At 33.7% G+C, this 15,900-nt stretch overlaps 1 pseudogene; it reads right to left on the reverse strand.

Annotated features, from left to right (window-relative positions):
- Positions 1 to 3,306: 3,306 nt before the first annotated feature.
- LOC104872527 lies at positions 3,307 to 13,407 on the reverse strand (annotated as a pseudogene).
- Positions 13,408 to 15,900: the final 2,493 nt, after the last annotated feature.

Genomic DNA, 15,900 nt, shown 5'->3' on the forward strand with positions numbered 1-15,900 from the left:
ACACACACACACACAGTGTGTCTGTAATTTAACTTTTCTCTTTATCCCTGTTATTACTCCTGTAGTAACCATCAATATAAATGTTTCTTTCTTCCTCCTTCTTTAGTTTACCTTACCAAATCATCCAGTGTAGTCCTACAGAAAACCTAAATCCAACCATATCAACCCTCGGCTTCATGTCCTCTAAAAGATTCCTAATTAATTAAAACAAAACAGAAGACCTTTTCTTTCTGTTTTACAGAAGGGCAGGAGTGTAGCTCAGCAGCAAAGTGTCTGCCTGGCAAATGCAAGACCCTGAATTCAATTCCTGGTTCAAAAAAACAAAACAAACAAAAAAATCAAAAAATAAATACATACAGAAAAGTTATAAAAAGGGTAAAGCATGTGAATATTGCTTTAGAATGTAAACATGTACACAACTTTCTTTTACATACACCGATCACAGTTTATTATTGAATAACAACAGAAAGAAAATTCTTTTTGATTTTAAAAAAATGAATGAAAGTCTGAAATACATATCTTTTACATTATATAAACAGTGTTTTGAAGCATGTTTTTATGGGCTTAAAAACTGTTTTATACTTGTTAGTAAGAAAATAATCTCCCTTTTGATTAATTATGTAGTGCCACTTTCAATTCAATTGACTTAATTTTCACTAGGGTCTCAACCTCTTTATATTAGCCAGCATGCTGACATGGTTTCGTACCTTCAATTACTTTGTTCAATTATATGAACTTGTTATTAGAAGAGGCTGTCAGCCAATGTTGTAATTAAATCTTCTAAATACAAGATAAGAAATCAATTGATTCTGATAGTGTCAACAAATTATTATAATGACTTTTAAATAAAAATAGATGGACACAGGTATTTCAAGCCCATAAAAAGTTTATCTGAAAACAGAATTAGCAGATCTGTTTGGTGCAACTTCTTTAACTCTAAACATTCTGTCAAACTTGCACTGAAAATGATTTTCTTTGAATTTCTGTGAAAAGTACTGGCCTTTCAATGTATACTAAAATTTTTCACATTCAAAATGCATCAAATTATGTAAATGATTTTAATCTAATGTGCCATTCCTTCAAGCTGTTTTGCTTATATTAATACAATTTTTCAATTTTTTTTCCATGACAAATATATTATAGTTGAAAACTTATTCTTTTTAGTGCTAAATGTATGAAGAAATTGTAACTGTCTGTACCTGCTGTTTCAATAGAAAAGTTTTAATTTGCCCAGAATTATTTTAATATAACACCACTTAATCATTTAAAATTACTATGCAAATGACTCTCTCCCTCCATATTTATATATATGAAAGTAAAGTAATATATATATATATATATATAGATAAAGATATATATATGTCTTATATGTATTTATATATAAATAAGAGATAAGATAATATATAGAATACAGGTAATAAATGCATGCGTAAAATATATAGCTACTTGCATAAATGAATTTGGTAAAATGTATGTGCTTTAAGAAGATAGCATATTTAGAATTTTCCTATAAAATCAGTCGGTTCAAATGAAAATCCAATTATCAGATTTCAGAAAACAGTTTTTATTAAACATTATAAAAGTTGCTGTATTACATTAAATTCCTTTGATGTGAAATATCTTTTGTATAATTGAGAAATTAATAGAAACAGTGACTCAAAAAGGATTAATATATCATGCTTACTGTGCAGAAGAAAAGTATTTTTCACAAATATGAGTGTCAGTAATTTCTGTTTTACTCACAAGTGAAATTTGATTTAAAAATATATCAGTGGATCTCTTCTGGAAAATTAACAGATGTGAAAATGTAGAATTTTGAAACTTTAATAATTATTTAATATCAATTTAATAGTTATTTTTAGAACTTTATATTTAGTGTGCTTAGTTCAGCATCAGACAATATGCAAGGTATTCACATATCTTATCCCATTCAATTCCTGAAGCATTTTATACATATATTACAGATGATGAAAATCAACAATTTAGTGATTTTCCTATTTCTAGGGCTTGTGTGGACAAATTCAGATTTTAAAACTTAACAGAGATTTGAAACTCTAAATGGGATTTAAAACCCAAAAATTCAAGTTTATGTTTACTTCACCACTATTTTTACTGCCTTTACCTGTTTTCAACCTTTTACAGATGAGAAAGTGGAAAATAAGTGACTTAGAAAAAAATGATACAGCTACTTAATAAAACTGAGAGTGATATTTATTTAGACTTCTGTAATCTTTATAGCAAGGCATTGTCTAGAAAAGATGGACTCTTTCTACAAAGAATGAGTACGGCCTCAGGACTATATACAAACCAGATAGGACAACTTGATATTTGTTTATACTGGGATAAAACATAAAGAATTGTGATTAAAACAAAATAAATTTATAATTATTCTAATTCCTGAGTTAATATTTCATAAAATCTCAAAGTTTGTGCAAGTTCTTGAAAGGTTTAAAAAAGAAGTATGAAATAAATAAAATTTTGAGTCAGGTAAACTCCAGTGTAAATTGTAAGTACTTGTATCTCAGTCACCAGGCTTTTTATCACAGGTAATATTAACAATAATAACTACCAAATATTAAACTCATGCAAGCTCTAGATACGTAAATTTTATTCAATCTTTAAAGATTATAAATCAAGGGCCATCTCACTTTAAAGTTTGCACTTCTTTTCTATTCTTCAAAACCTTCCTCCATTTTTTTACTGTGCATTTTTGTTTCTTTGTTTCTTTTTTGGTTTTTTGAGATAGGGTCTCACTATGTAATTGAGACTGACGTGAAATTCACTATATGGCCCAGGCTGGTCTCAAACTCACAGTGATCCTCCTGCCTCAACCTTCCCAGTGCTGGCTTGTGCACAGTTATTACTGTTCACATTTCACTTTGTGTACAGAGTGGAAGATCATTTATTCTTTTATTAAAAAAGCCAAGCCCTCCAGGGCAGCAGTAGGAATTCAGAGAGCATCTTTCCTTTGAACAGCACTGTCCAGTCCATGAGTGGTGCTTCTGTATAAACACAAAAGGGAAAAATAAATAAAACAAATGGGGTTCTCCCTGCCCCCATTATAATCTGCTCTGCCAAGAGAATCTTATTTTCAAAAAAGGTTCATAAACAGCTCCTAAATGGTATTTCCAACACTCAGAATTGGAATGGCAAAATTTATGCGGTGTCCCTGAGTTGAGAATCTTCTTAGGGCTCTGTGAAACTGACAAAAAGAGTATGAGGTCACGGTCCTTTCCTTACAAAGGGTGCCTCAAGGACAGAGATGGTGGAAAATCATAACGGCACAAGTCAACATCCAGCACCTTGCTACTCAAGTTTCTGGAGCTGTTTTTTAAGTATTGAGAGGCTTACTTGTTACATCATAAGAAACTGGCCATTCCAATGAAAGGCAGGAATGTCAAATTTATACCTTTCGTACCCAGCAGAGTTTTCCAGAAGGGTGTTATCCACCTCATTTCAGGTAAGCTGAAACACAGACAGGCTAAAGCTCTGTATTTTAGGGACCACGGAATGATGCAGCAACTGCCCTGATTAAACGATCCCCAGACTCTTTGTACTGCTCAAGGATTTTTTTGTTGTCATGTTATTTTTAGGTCCATAATGTTCTAATGCTCCTGATTTCCAAAACTTGACCGATTTCATTACATGAGGCATTTCTACTTTTCTGTTACACCTGCTACATTCAGCATCAGTGCTCTTTGCAGTTACCTGTGAAATAGACAATTCCCAGCTGGGAAGCTGCCTGAGAATCAGGACCACAGTGTTTTGACAGGAAGAATGGGAAAGGGGTGATGGCTTCCTACATGAAAATGCTTCCAATGGAATTACAAAATAAGATAAAGGGAATGGGGGCAAAAGTTTAAAGAAAGCATGCATCTGCACCTGCTAGCCAACTTTGACTCATATTAAGATCAGAGTAGTAAAATCAGTACTGTTAGGGAAAAACACTTAAGGGTAATGAGTTTTATGAAAATCAGCACTAAACTCTCTCTGAAGAGTAGAAAGCAAGTTAAAATGAAAAATAATTTAATCTCTTTCCTAAAAAGTAATCCAGGCAGATACTTTATATCATATGCCATATCCATCCACATACTTAAAAGTCACACTGTTATATATTACTCAGTTTTTGTAAGGCTTGAGTAGTTCCTTAACTTCATAACAACGTGGGCAAGGATCCTTTGTGAATAAGATCAGCATGGGCAGAGTTGTCTTATAAGCAGACAGTTTCTCAAGAAGAGTCCAAAGGAGGATTTGACAAGTTGTATGCCATTTCCTTGAAATGGAGCATCTTAATTCTGATCCATATGGTTTCTCCCCTTTGAAATAATTGCAAACAAGATTAAAATCACACACATGAACTATTCCAGATGGCTTTTGCCTTCTTTTGGTGTATACTCCTTGGCCTCCCACAGCTGGCACTGCTGCTTGTGCCCAAGGCCACGTAAAGTTCACTCTTGCCTGGTGTACAAGCAGCCTTACTGTACTGATTTATGCTCCCTTAGTTCAAATGGACACCAGGAATTAATCCAAATGTTACTTTAAGATTTTGATAAATATTAAATATTGAAGTAATATGTATTTTTATATAAAGATAATAGGTAAGAAACACTTTGAGTGCAAATCTGGATCCATCAAGTAATGACATTATTTTGCCAAGTGATGAATTTATTTGGTGCTATCTTTAACATTTAATATTTAAAATAATATTAGATCTCTTGTTATTTGGTTGAAATCATATACTTTTCAGGAAACTGAATGTATAAGAACACTGATTATACAGATTATTCAAAATGTGAAAGATTTATATGATCTGAAAAGAAACCAGAGTATTGCAGATTATTCAAATATAGATGCATGATTTAAAAAGAAATCCAAAATCCAGCTTGTCTAATTATCAGAGGTGCTTTTCCTGAAAGATAGCATGCAAACCCACTTCTGCATGACAAGGAAGACCAACTGTACATTCCAAGGTCAGGAGAAAGGGTGTTTCTTTCTCCAAAAAGCAGGAATGATGACAACCACTACCAAGACACTGACAGGTATGACTCTGTGACTTCCAGACTAGTAAGGCTTGAAGACGGAGAAAATAATAGAAATGAGATGAGTTTTGAGTAGTAAACAAGAATCAGATCACACAGGGCATTATCAGCCATGAAAAATCAATTGATTTTTTTTGCTTTTCGATAAGATTGATGTTCAGTTTTGGCTACAGTGATCATAAGATCAAATATGTGTTCATCAGATAACACAGCCATGAATCACGGATGGTGGGAGTGTGACAAGACAAGAAGAAAAGTTGGAGGTTGTGCATCAATGCTGAAGAATTATGATAATTTGGATGAGGCATTTTAAATATAGGAGTGAGAGGGCTGGGGATTTATCTCAGTGGTTCCACCGCCTCCTTCACAAGCACAAAGTCCCAACTTCAATCACTGGCACCAAAAAAGTAATAAATAAATAAAATTAAAAAATGAATATAGGGGTGATTTAGAGCATTCAACTGCCTGGAGTCTTTTGAAATATGAAGTATGATTGAAAATATGATGCATATTTACAATGAAAAATTTTGTAACAGTAAAACACAAATTGCCATTAATCTCCACCAAAGTATTTCCCTTGATTCAAACAGATCTATCCTATTATTTCTGGCACTCTCTGGAGTGGTTCTGGAAGTTCTCTTCCACAAGTGTCTTTAGAAAATGTAGTAAAAGATGGTAAATGCCAGTGTCAAGGAAAAGATGGACTCCTAAAAACTTTAGGTCCCCATGCACCTTATACACTGGATTTTTCACCTTGCAATTTCTGGCTTTTCTCACAACTCTAAATAATCATGGAAGTAAAGACTGAATCAGTGGGGAACAGGGAGTTAACCACAGAGTGCGTGCAAAGTCATAAGGGAGGATGTCCATGATGGCTTCAGAAACTGGTCAGAATGAAGGGTAAGTGTGTTTGACATCAGGAGGAGTCATGTGAGGGGGATTGCTAAAGGTGTCTTTTATTGTAATGTATTTTTAAAATTTAACTATTCACTGTATTTTTTGATCGCATCTCATAGAGAGAAGAAAATACCTTAATGACTCAATGCTTGAAGTGAAAGAAGATAATTACCACAAGAGTGCTAAAGTTCTCTTCAGCTTGATGACTCTTCAGAAGGGTTTTTAAATTCCCTATTGTTAGGGAGTTTATTTCATGAAACATTCAGTTGCAAGTTATTTCTCCTTCTCTTTGAGATATAATCTTACACCCGGTATGTCTTTCTCAGGATCCCCACCCCAGTTTTTCCATTTAAATGTTCACACAAATAAGGAGAATAACACAATCGGTAAGATCCTAACTTTGAGATGCATTAAGGAACAAACACATATATTCCTATCATTTTGACTGACTGCCAACTTCATCTAGTAGTAACTTCATATATATATATATATATATATTTGTTCAGAAATTAAAGAGTTGAATTCATTTTTTCTCCTCTATTATAATAGTCTTGAATAAAGTATACCATACTGATTTATTTGGTTCAGTCAGTTTTTCTCTTACATTAATCAAGGCCAAAACTTAGATTTCTAAGGTTAGTAAATGTGGAGGTTGGTGTTTTTTTTAATTTCAATTTTTTTAAACAGTGCAGGCTAGCAGGAAGAAAACGAAAATGTACAAGAAACAGTTTAGGATGGAGGATGCTGTTTGAAGGTGCCAGTATATTCATAAATGCTGAAAAAATTACACATAATAAATTCACAGTGAAAGACTGGAGATTTACCTCAGTGGTGCTGTCACCTGTCTCTCAAAACACAAGGGACCAAGTTTGATCCCAAGTGCCATAAATAAATAAAATAAACAAACAAATAAATATATACAAACAAATTTACAGTGATGACCTGTTTTGCAGATGCACACACATATATTGAGCATATGGGTATTATAAAACTTTATGGCACTAGGTGATGTCATGCAGGAGGGAGTTAGAAAAAATAAAAAAGAACCATAGGAAACTTGTGGGACCCTCCATTTAAAAATGGAGGTTCCTAGCAGTAGGAGCAAGCAAAGGTTGAGAATAAATAGCAGATGTAAAAGAGGTGAATCAACTGAAAACAACTTATTTTTATTGAATGAAAAGTTTTCTGATATTTAATTTGTTACCACATAAACACACACTTTTAAAAGATGCCCAATGTGGTTTTTATGACTTAAATGGAAGCTTGAGAAAAGTAAACACAAAGGCTATAAATTCCCGAAGTATGTTCTTTTTGTAGACAAAAGAGCATCAGCAACACAAACATCAAATGAAAATAATCAAATAATAAAAGCAGTGGTATAATTCTGGATAAAATATGTCTACATATGGAAAAGGTCATATTTCACTAATAGTTGTATGTATTCAAAAATAATATAATGACTCTCTTGGTAATTACCATTCTAATACAGCCCAACTTTGGTACAGAGATATGTACACTAAAATGGCAACTGTTTTTATGAGAGAGAAAGAATGAAGAAAAGATTGTAATGAATCAACTCTATATATTCATTACCACACACAAGGACAGCACTGAAACAATAGAGGTGTTTGTGTTCCAGATGCAAAAGTCAATGTATATTCATTAATTCTTCATAATCATATAGATTATGTACTTTCTATAGCTCCATATAGGGTAGTGGACATAAAACAGCAAGTTTCCCTCACTTTTCTTATTGTATTTATCAGAATGAATGTCTGGCAACATCTTGAGCAATATTTTCTTTTTTTTTTCCCCATTGAGTTTACTGATACATTTTAGGTATACAGTACAATTACATTCATTATTGGGATCTTGTGCCTTTACATGACAGGTCTTGGTTCTCATTTTTGCCCCTAGTCCCTGCCCTCCCTTCACCCCCTCCCCTCCTCCCCATTCACAAACACCTTATTTCCATTTTATCATTTTCTCCTATTTTTTTTCTTTCCCTTATTACTCTTCCCCTACCCTTCCCACTTTCTGTACACCTTTAGCCCTTTTCTTCCCATTTCACATTGTAGTTATCTCATTAGAATCTTAATACATTCATTTGGGATCTTGTGCCTTTACATGACAGGTCTTGGTTCTCATTTTTGCCCCTATCCCTGCCCTCCCTTCACCCCCTCCTTTCCTCCCCATTCACAAACACCTTATTTCCATTTTATCATTTTCTCCTATTTTTTTTCTTTCCCTTATTACTCTTCCCCTACCCTTCCCACTTTCTGTACACCTTTAGCCCTTTTCTTCCCATTTCACATTGTAGTTATCTCATTAGAATCTTATGTACTATTATAGATTTTCACACCAGATAAACTATTTCATATTTAAACATATGTGACTTATTTATTTCACTTAGGAGTATATCCCCAATATGTATCCATTTGCCTATGAATGACTCTAATTTCTCATTCTTTATGGATTAGAATTTCATTTTATAGAAAAATCACATCTTCTTTATCCAGTTTCCAACTGATGGGCAAATGGGCTGTTTCAAAGTTTTAGTTATTACAAATTGTGCCTCTATAAACATAAGTGTGCATATATCACTGTGGTATGATTCTTTTAATTCTTTTGAAAAGATACCCAGCAGAGGGATGGCTGGGTCAAATGGAACCTCCAGTCCAAACTCTTTGAGGTATTTCCATATTGATTTCCATAGTGGTTGCACTATTCTGCACTACCACCAACAATGAAGAAGGATTCCTTTCTCCCCAACCCGGTCAACATTTGTTATTGTTTAATTTCTTGATAGCAGCCATTCTTTGTGGGCTGAGGTGGGATCTCAGTGTTGTTTCATCTGCAACTCTCGAATGACCAGTGATGTGGTCATTATATTCCATATATTTACTTGCTGCTTTTACTTCTTTGTCTGAGAGATGTCTGTTCATTTCAAATGCCCATTTTTGAATCTGGTCTTTATATTTAGGGGGGCTGATTGTTTTGAGTTCTTTATATATTCTAGATAATAATCCTTTGTCTGAGGAGCAGTTGGTAAAATTTTTTTCCCACATTGTAGGTTGTCTCTTAGTGTTCTGTTGATGGTTTCTTTTTCAGTGCAGAAGCTTTTTAGTAAGATGAGATCCCAGTTGTTGATTCTCTCTGCTAATTCCTGTGCTACTGAGAATTTGTTTAGAAAGTCTTTTCTTATGAGAGTGTCTTCTAGAGTTCTGCCTAGCTAATCCCCCAGCAAGTTTGGTATTTCTGTTTTAATATTTAGATATTTAGTCCACTTGGATTTTAATTTAGTGCATGGTAAAAGGTAAGAGTCTAGTTTTTATCTTTGGCAGGTTGAGATCCAGTTTTTCCAACACAACTTATTAAAGATGCTATGTTTCCTCCAGTGGGGTTGGTCAGATCCTTTGTCAAAAATTAGGTAGCTGAGTACACATCTGGAGTTGCTTTTGTGCCTGCCAATCTTTTCCATTGATCCTCAGGTCTGTTTCATTACCAAGACCATGCTGTTTTTATCACAGTGGCTTTGTAGTATAGTTTTCAAATTGGGACTTGCTATCCCCGCTGCCATGTCTCTGTTGCCTAGGATGGCTTTTGTTATTCTAAGTCTCTTCTGGTTCCAAATGAATTTTTGGATTCTTCTTTCTAGTTCTGTGAAATACAGTGTTGGAACTTCAATTGTCATTGCATTGAATGTGTATAGCAGTTTTGGTAGTATGGCCATTTCCACTATTTTGATTCTTCCTACCCAGGAGCAGGGGAGATCTTTCCATTTTCTTATAACCTCCTCAATCTCTTTTTCAGAGTGCTATAGTTTTCACTGTAGAGGTCTTTTGCTTCTGTTGTTAGATTGATTCCTAGATACTTCACATATTTTTTGGATGCTATTGTGAAGGGAATTGTTTCCCTAATTTCTCTCTCAGTGAGACTGTTATTTGTTTACAAGAAGGTTATTGATTTTGGGGTGTTGACCTTGTATCTAGCTACTCTGCTGAAAGTGTCAATTATCTCTAGAATTCTTTTGGTGGAGATTTTTGGGTCTTCAATGTAGAGTATCATATTGTCAGCAAATAATGAGAAAGAAACTCTTCTATATTGAAGAGATATAGCTTTCTATAACAAGAGAAAGAAACTCTTCTACATCAAAGAGGAGTGGTGATAGTGGATATCCTTGTCTTGTTCCTAATTTTAACGTGAACGTTTTCTGTTTTTGGCCATTTAATATGATGTTGGCTGTTGGTTTTTCATAGATAGCCTTTATTAAGTTGAGATATAGACCATCTATTCCAATTTTTTGCAGGGTTTTTATCATGCAAGGGTGTTGAATTTTCTCAAATGCTTTTCCTGCATCTATCAAGAGGATCATATGTTTTTTGTCCTTGACTCTGTTAATGTAGTGTATTACATTTATTGACTTGAACCATCCTTGCATCCCTGGAATAAATCCAATTTTGTCCAGGATGTATGATTTTCTTGATGACCATCTGTATTCTGTTTGCTAGTATCTTATTAAGGATTTTTGCATCTAAATTCATTAAGGAGATTGGCCTGTGGTTCTCTTTTTTGGTTGCATCTTTCCCTGGTTTGGTAATCAGAGTGATACTTTGCTTTCATGAATGAATTTGGAAGTATTGTTTCCCTTTCAATTTCATTGAAATGTTTGAAGAGTAATGGCAGTAGTTCTTCTCTAAATGTGTTGTACAATTCAGCAGTGAATCCATCAGGATCTGGGCTTTTCTTTGTTGGTAAGTTTTTAATTACATTTTCAATTTCACTGATTGAATTTGGAGTGTTTAAAATGTTTTTATCTTCTTCGTTCAACTTTGATAATTCATAAGAATCTAGAAATCTGTCCATTTCTTCTGTGTTTTCCATTTTACTAGAGTACAGGTTCTCAAAGTAGGTATTAACAATCCTTGGATTTCTGTTGGATCTGTTGTGACTTAACCTTTTTCATTCCTGATTTCATGGATCTGAGCCTTTTCTTTCCTTTTTTTCAATAAGGTTAGCTAGTGGTTTATTGATTTTATTTATTCTTTTAAAAAACCAACTCTTTAATGCATTTAGTTTTTGTATTGTTTTCTTAGTTTCCACTGCATTGATTTCTGCTCTAATCTATAATTTCCTCTCTTGTTTGAGCTTTATGTTTTTCTTGCTCTTGTTTTTCTATTAGTCTAAGGTTCATCATTAGGTGTTTATTTGAGCTCGCTCTGTTTTCTTAGTGTGGGCATTCAGTGCTATGAATTTTCCACATAGAATGGCTTTCATTGTGTCCCATAGATTCTTGTATGTTATATTGGCATTTATTTGTAAAAACTGTCTAATTTCTTCTTTAATTTCCTCTGTGATACATTGATTGCTCAGGAGAGTGTTGTTCAATTTTCATGTGTTTGTGAGGTTCCTACAGTTTCTTATGCTATTGATCTCCAGCTTGATTACACTATGATCTGATAATATACAGGGAATAACTTTGATTCTTTTGCATTTATTCAAACCTGTTTTGTGAGTTAGTATGTGGTCTATGTTGGAGAATGACCCATGTTTAGCCAAAAAGAATGTATATTCTGATTTTGCTGGTTGGAACACTCTATAGACATGTATTAAGTCCATGAGTTCAAAAGCTTGGTTCAGTTTTTCAGGATACATCAGTCTAGGTTGGAGGTTGTTTTCTTTTAGGACTTGAAATACCTCTCACTCCTGGCTTTCCTTGACCTTAGAGTTTTAGTTGAAAAGTCTGCTGTTATTCTGATGGGCTTTCCTCTGCATGTGATTTGTTTCTTTTCTCTTACTGCTTGTAGTATTTTGTTCTTCTTTTGGGTTTCTGGGATCTTGACTATTATATGTCTTGGTAGATTTTTTTTTTTTTATCGTGGCAAGTTGGAATCCTATATGCTTCACATCTGTATGTCAAATTTTTCCCCTCTGTTTGGGAATTTTTCTGTTATTAATTCTATGAACATCTTCTTTAAGTCATTTTCATTTTCTCCTGCTACTTCATGGATTCCTGTCAGTCTTATGTTATTTTTCTTTGGATCATCTAGGAGTTGTTAGACTGATTTCTCATGATTCATTACTGTTTTTAAGAGACCTCTCTTTTCAGGGTCGCTGACTGCAATCTTATCTTCTATATCTGAGATTCTATCTTCACATACTTTTATTTGGTTGCAAACACTTTCAATAGAATTTTTAATCTCCTGGATATCTGTTTGAATCTGTTTTATGGATTCCATTTCTTTCCTATGTTGGTCATTTATTATTTCCATTTCTTTCTTATGCTTGGCCTTCATGGCTTCTATCATGGTCCTGAGCTCATCAATCTTTTCCTCAGTTTCTGTTCTAGAGTCTCGAATCATGAATTTCATTTTATTCACCATCTCTATGGTTATCGGGAAATTATTTCTGTTTTGAATTTTTCTAGAGCCTGATTGATCTGTTTTGTTACTTCCTGTGCTGTGAGTTTAGAGTGTGCTGGTGGTTCACTATCAGACCTTTCATCCTCATTTGCCTTACTGTTTGCCTTTGGTGAACTGGAAGTCTGACTTTGTGTCTTACTTAAGTGTTTTCTCATTTTTATTTTTGTTGTTTAGTTGTCCTTGGTTTAATTTATGGGTTATTATTTAAATCTTCCTGATATAGTTGCGCTTTAGCTTTTGAGACTCTAATGACTCATAGACCTACTCATATTCATAATATCAGAGAAAACAGCTCATTAAACCAATCACAATCCTTTATCTCAATTGATACAATGAGCAACACAATAGAATCAAGTAAAACTTGCAAATTGACCACTTGTGGTAGTCATTAGTCTGTCACCTTCAAACCATGTGAATTAAATTAAAATCAAGAAGCAGCCCCAAATACATTTGCTGTGAATAAACTTTTCAATATAGCATATCTACCATGTAGAATGTTGCCTTAGACAGAGTTAGGATGAGAGGAGTAGATAAGTGAAAGAATTGGAGAAGATTTGAAGTCAAGCCAGAGGACATAGAATGACCACACAATCTTTAAGAAACTGTTAAATTCAAAAGGGATAGACAGCATGCAAGTATAAGGACAAGAATCTATCCCCTAACAGTAATAGGGGCTCACTTTCCCTTGAAACTATTGACCCTAGAGTGAGGTAGATTGACAGAAGAAAAGAACATCAAGAAAAAAGAAAAAATAATAAAAGAGGAAATATGAGTTCAGGCAGGAGCAGGAACAGAAAAGAAGATGAGGGATAATATGGTAGAGCAAGAGACGGAGTTGGAGAAAGAGGACAGAAAAAAGAAAGAATTTGCAGAGTGGAATGAGGAAAAGAAACAAACAAAAAAATGAATTTGAAGGGCCTCTTTGAGACTATATCTCTGCTGTCATAATACACAACATGTGCAGCCATGTGCAGAATTAAGTCTTCTGATCTCAGTTAGCTGATGGCAGATCCCCACGATGCAGACTGACCTTGGGCCACAGGACCCATGTTGAGTTCCCTGACCTCTTGATGGGTTGAACTCCACACAGTTCTACTACAAGTTTCCCCCACCATTTCTTTAAAGATGCTCAAAGTTGGGAGCTCTTTAAAAACCCTTTATGACCACCTGTGTCTCTGCAGAGTGGGTCCAAAGACTGGCACAATCAGGAAGTCTGCAAGTGGGGGGTGGGAGGGTGGAGGTTTTCAGGGGCAGCCACCTTCCTGGCTCTGGAGGGATGGCAGCACTAGCAGGGGAAGTCCTGCGGATTGGGCCAAAGAAAGCCTTCCTGGAACAGAAGCGATGGTGGCACTGGCAGGGGAGGGCCTATCTTCCTGGTGCTCATTAAGCAATATTTTCAATTATCATACATTATGTTTCAACTTTAAAAATTTTCCTAGTTATATTAAGAATGAAAAGAAAGACATTATACATATATTTTATATTTATTTCACATAAATTTTGTATTATTTATGGCAATTGATTAAATTCCATTCATCATCTACAGGTTTCAATATTAGGTCTTATTGTATTTAAGTTTAGACTATTTCACCTCTATAGACTCCAAAAAACAACTTTATTCATGGGATTTGATAGGTAATATTGTTCAATGTGGTACTAAAATAAGTAGTTTTGTACTTATATTTCTATCATTATCACTATTTCATTCTATTTCTTTTAAAATACATGTACATGTACTTGTATCAGAGATAATTCAATGTTACATATTTTAATTATGTATTTTCATTTTGTAGTATATTTACTCTAGGGAAAAAGAGACCCTTCAATATTATTGGTTGAATGTAAACTAGAAGTTCTATGAAAATCAGTACAGAGATTCCTCAAAAATTACATTTTACTAAGCTATTCCACTTTTAGGTATCTTCCCCAAAGAGTTAAAGACATCATATTACAGTGCTACATGTATACGCAGTTTATAGAAGCATGACTCACATTGAGTAATTCTTGGGAGTGGGCTACATGTCCAGCAACAAATGCATGGATAATGAAAATCAGATATTTATACTCAAAGAAGTACTATTCTGTCATAAAGAAGGATAAGAGGGCTAGGAATTTAGCTTAGTGGCATAAGCACAGGGTCATAAGTTTGATCCCAGGTATAAGGGAAAAAAGAAGAAGGATAAAGGAGTCATTTGAAGGAAAATGGATGCAGCTGAAGACCATAATGTTAAGTGAAATAAATTGGACACACAAGCTTGAAGAACACATGGTTTCTCTTATATAAGAACCTTAACATTTAAATTAAAGAGCAACCTAAAAGATAGATAATAGGAAACAGGGACACAGATCTTTTTCAAAAGGCAAGGGTACCAAGAGATGAAATGAGAGGAAAAAGAGTACAGAAGGCAAGAAAAAATAATTAATATATGTTTACCAACTCCTTATGATGAATGCAATCATTACATATTGCAATAAGTAGTACTACAATAATTTTTATAAATTGTTTTCACTGGAATTTTGAATAAAACATTCTTCACTTTCAATTTATGTGCTTTTGCTAAATAAAGCTTTACTTTCATAGAATCTTCTTGTATATGCTCTTGTATCAAGTTTTCTTGTTTTTTCTACTGGTCTTAATTTTAAAATTTTGAGGGTATCAAACCTTAGGCAAAATTAACTTTTTATATCTACACATTATTTAATTTTTTCCCACTATATTAAATATCTCTTATTTTAAATAATAGTGATGAAGATAAAACATGGAGAGGACTGTGCACCAATGTTTGATCTCTCATGCTGTGTTCAAAATTAACATTATCTCCAGGGATTTAGCTCACTGGTTCTGTTACCTACCTCACAAGTGCAAGAGCCTGAGTTTGATCCCTGGTACCAAAAAAACAAAACAAAACAAAACAAAAAACTAACATTATTAAAACCAAGAAAAGGCTGGAAAATTCTTGATGATTAAAATGACAAGTGCATATATTTACTTGATGCTTTTACTTCTTTGTCTGAGAAATGTCTGTTCATTTCAGATGCCCATTTTTGAATTGGGTCTTTATATTTGGGGGAGCTGATTTTTTTGAAGTTCTTTATATATTCTAGAAATATTAATAAAATAAAATAACAAATGCACTATCCTGACTTGAATCAATGGATTATATATTACGTAGTATTGTGGTAATTCTTATATTAAATTATTTGAATTGGATAATTACTTTTTAGCTAGTTAGCAACAGAATATCTTAAAGTTAGATGATTGGAAATTGAAATAAAAAGTCATGATTATACTGAGTAACCCCAAATTCAGCAGCCAGTGATAAGAATAAGGATATTAATATATAGTGAGTGATCTGTTGTATATAGAAGCATCTTAACAATTAGTGAATATACGTATTACAATTTTTCATGATCTTTGAATTTTTCTGCATGAGATTGTTTTTTAAAATATACAAGTAAAAAGGGCACCAAGACTTTGGAATACCTCTTCATTCCTTATCTTAATTAAATTTATTTTATTGTTTTCATATGTGACAAAATAT

The sequence above is a fragment of the Fukomys damarensis genome, unplaced genomic scaffold (genome assembly GCF_012274545.1).
Source record: "Fukomys damarensis isolate Sample0158 unplaced genomic scaffold, DMR_v1.0_HiC HiC_scaffold_38, whole genome shotgun sequence".
Lineage (NCBI taxonomy): Eukaryota > Metazoa > Chordata > Mammalia > Rodentia > Bathyergidae > Fukomys > Fukomys damarensis.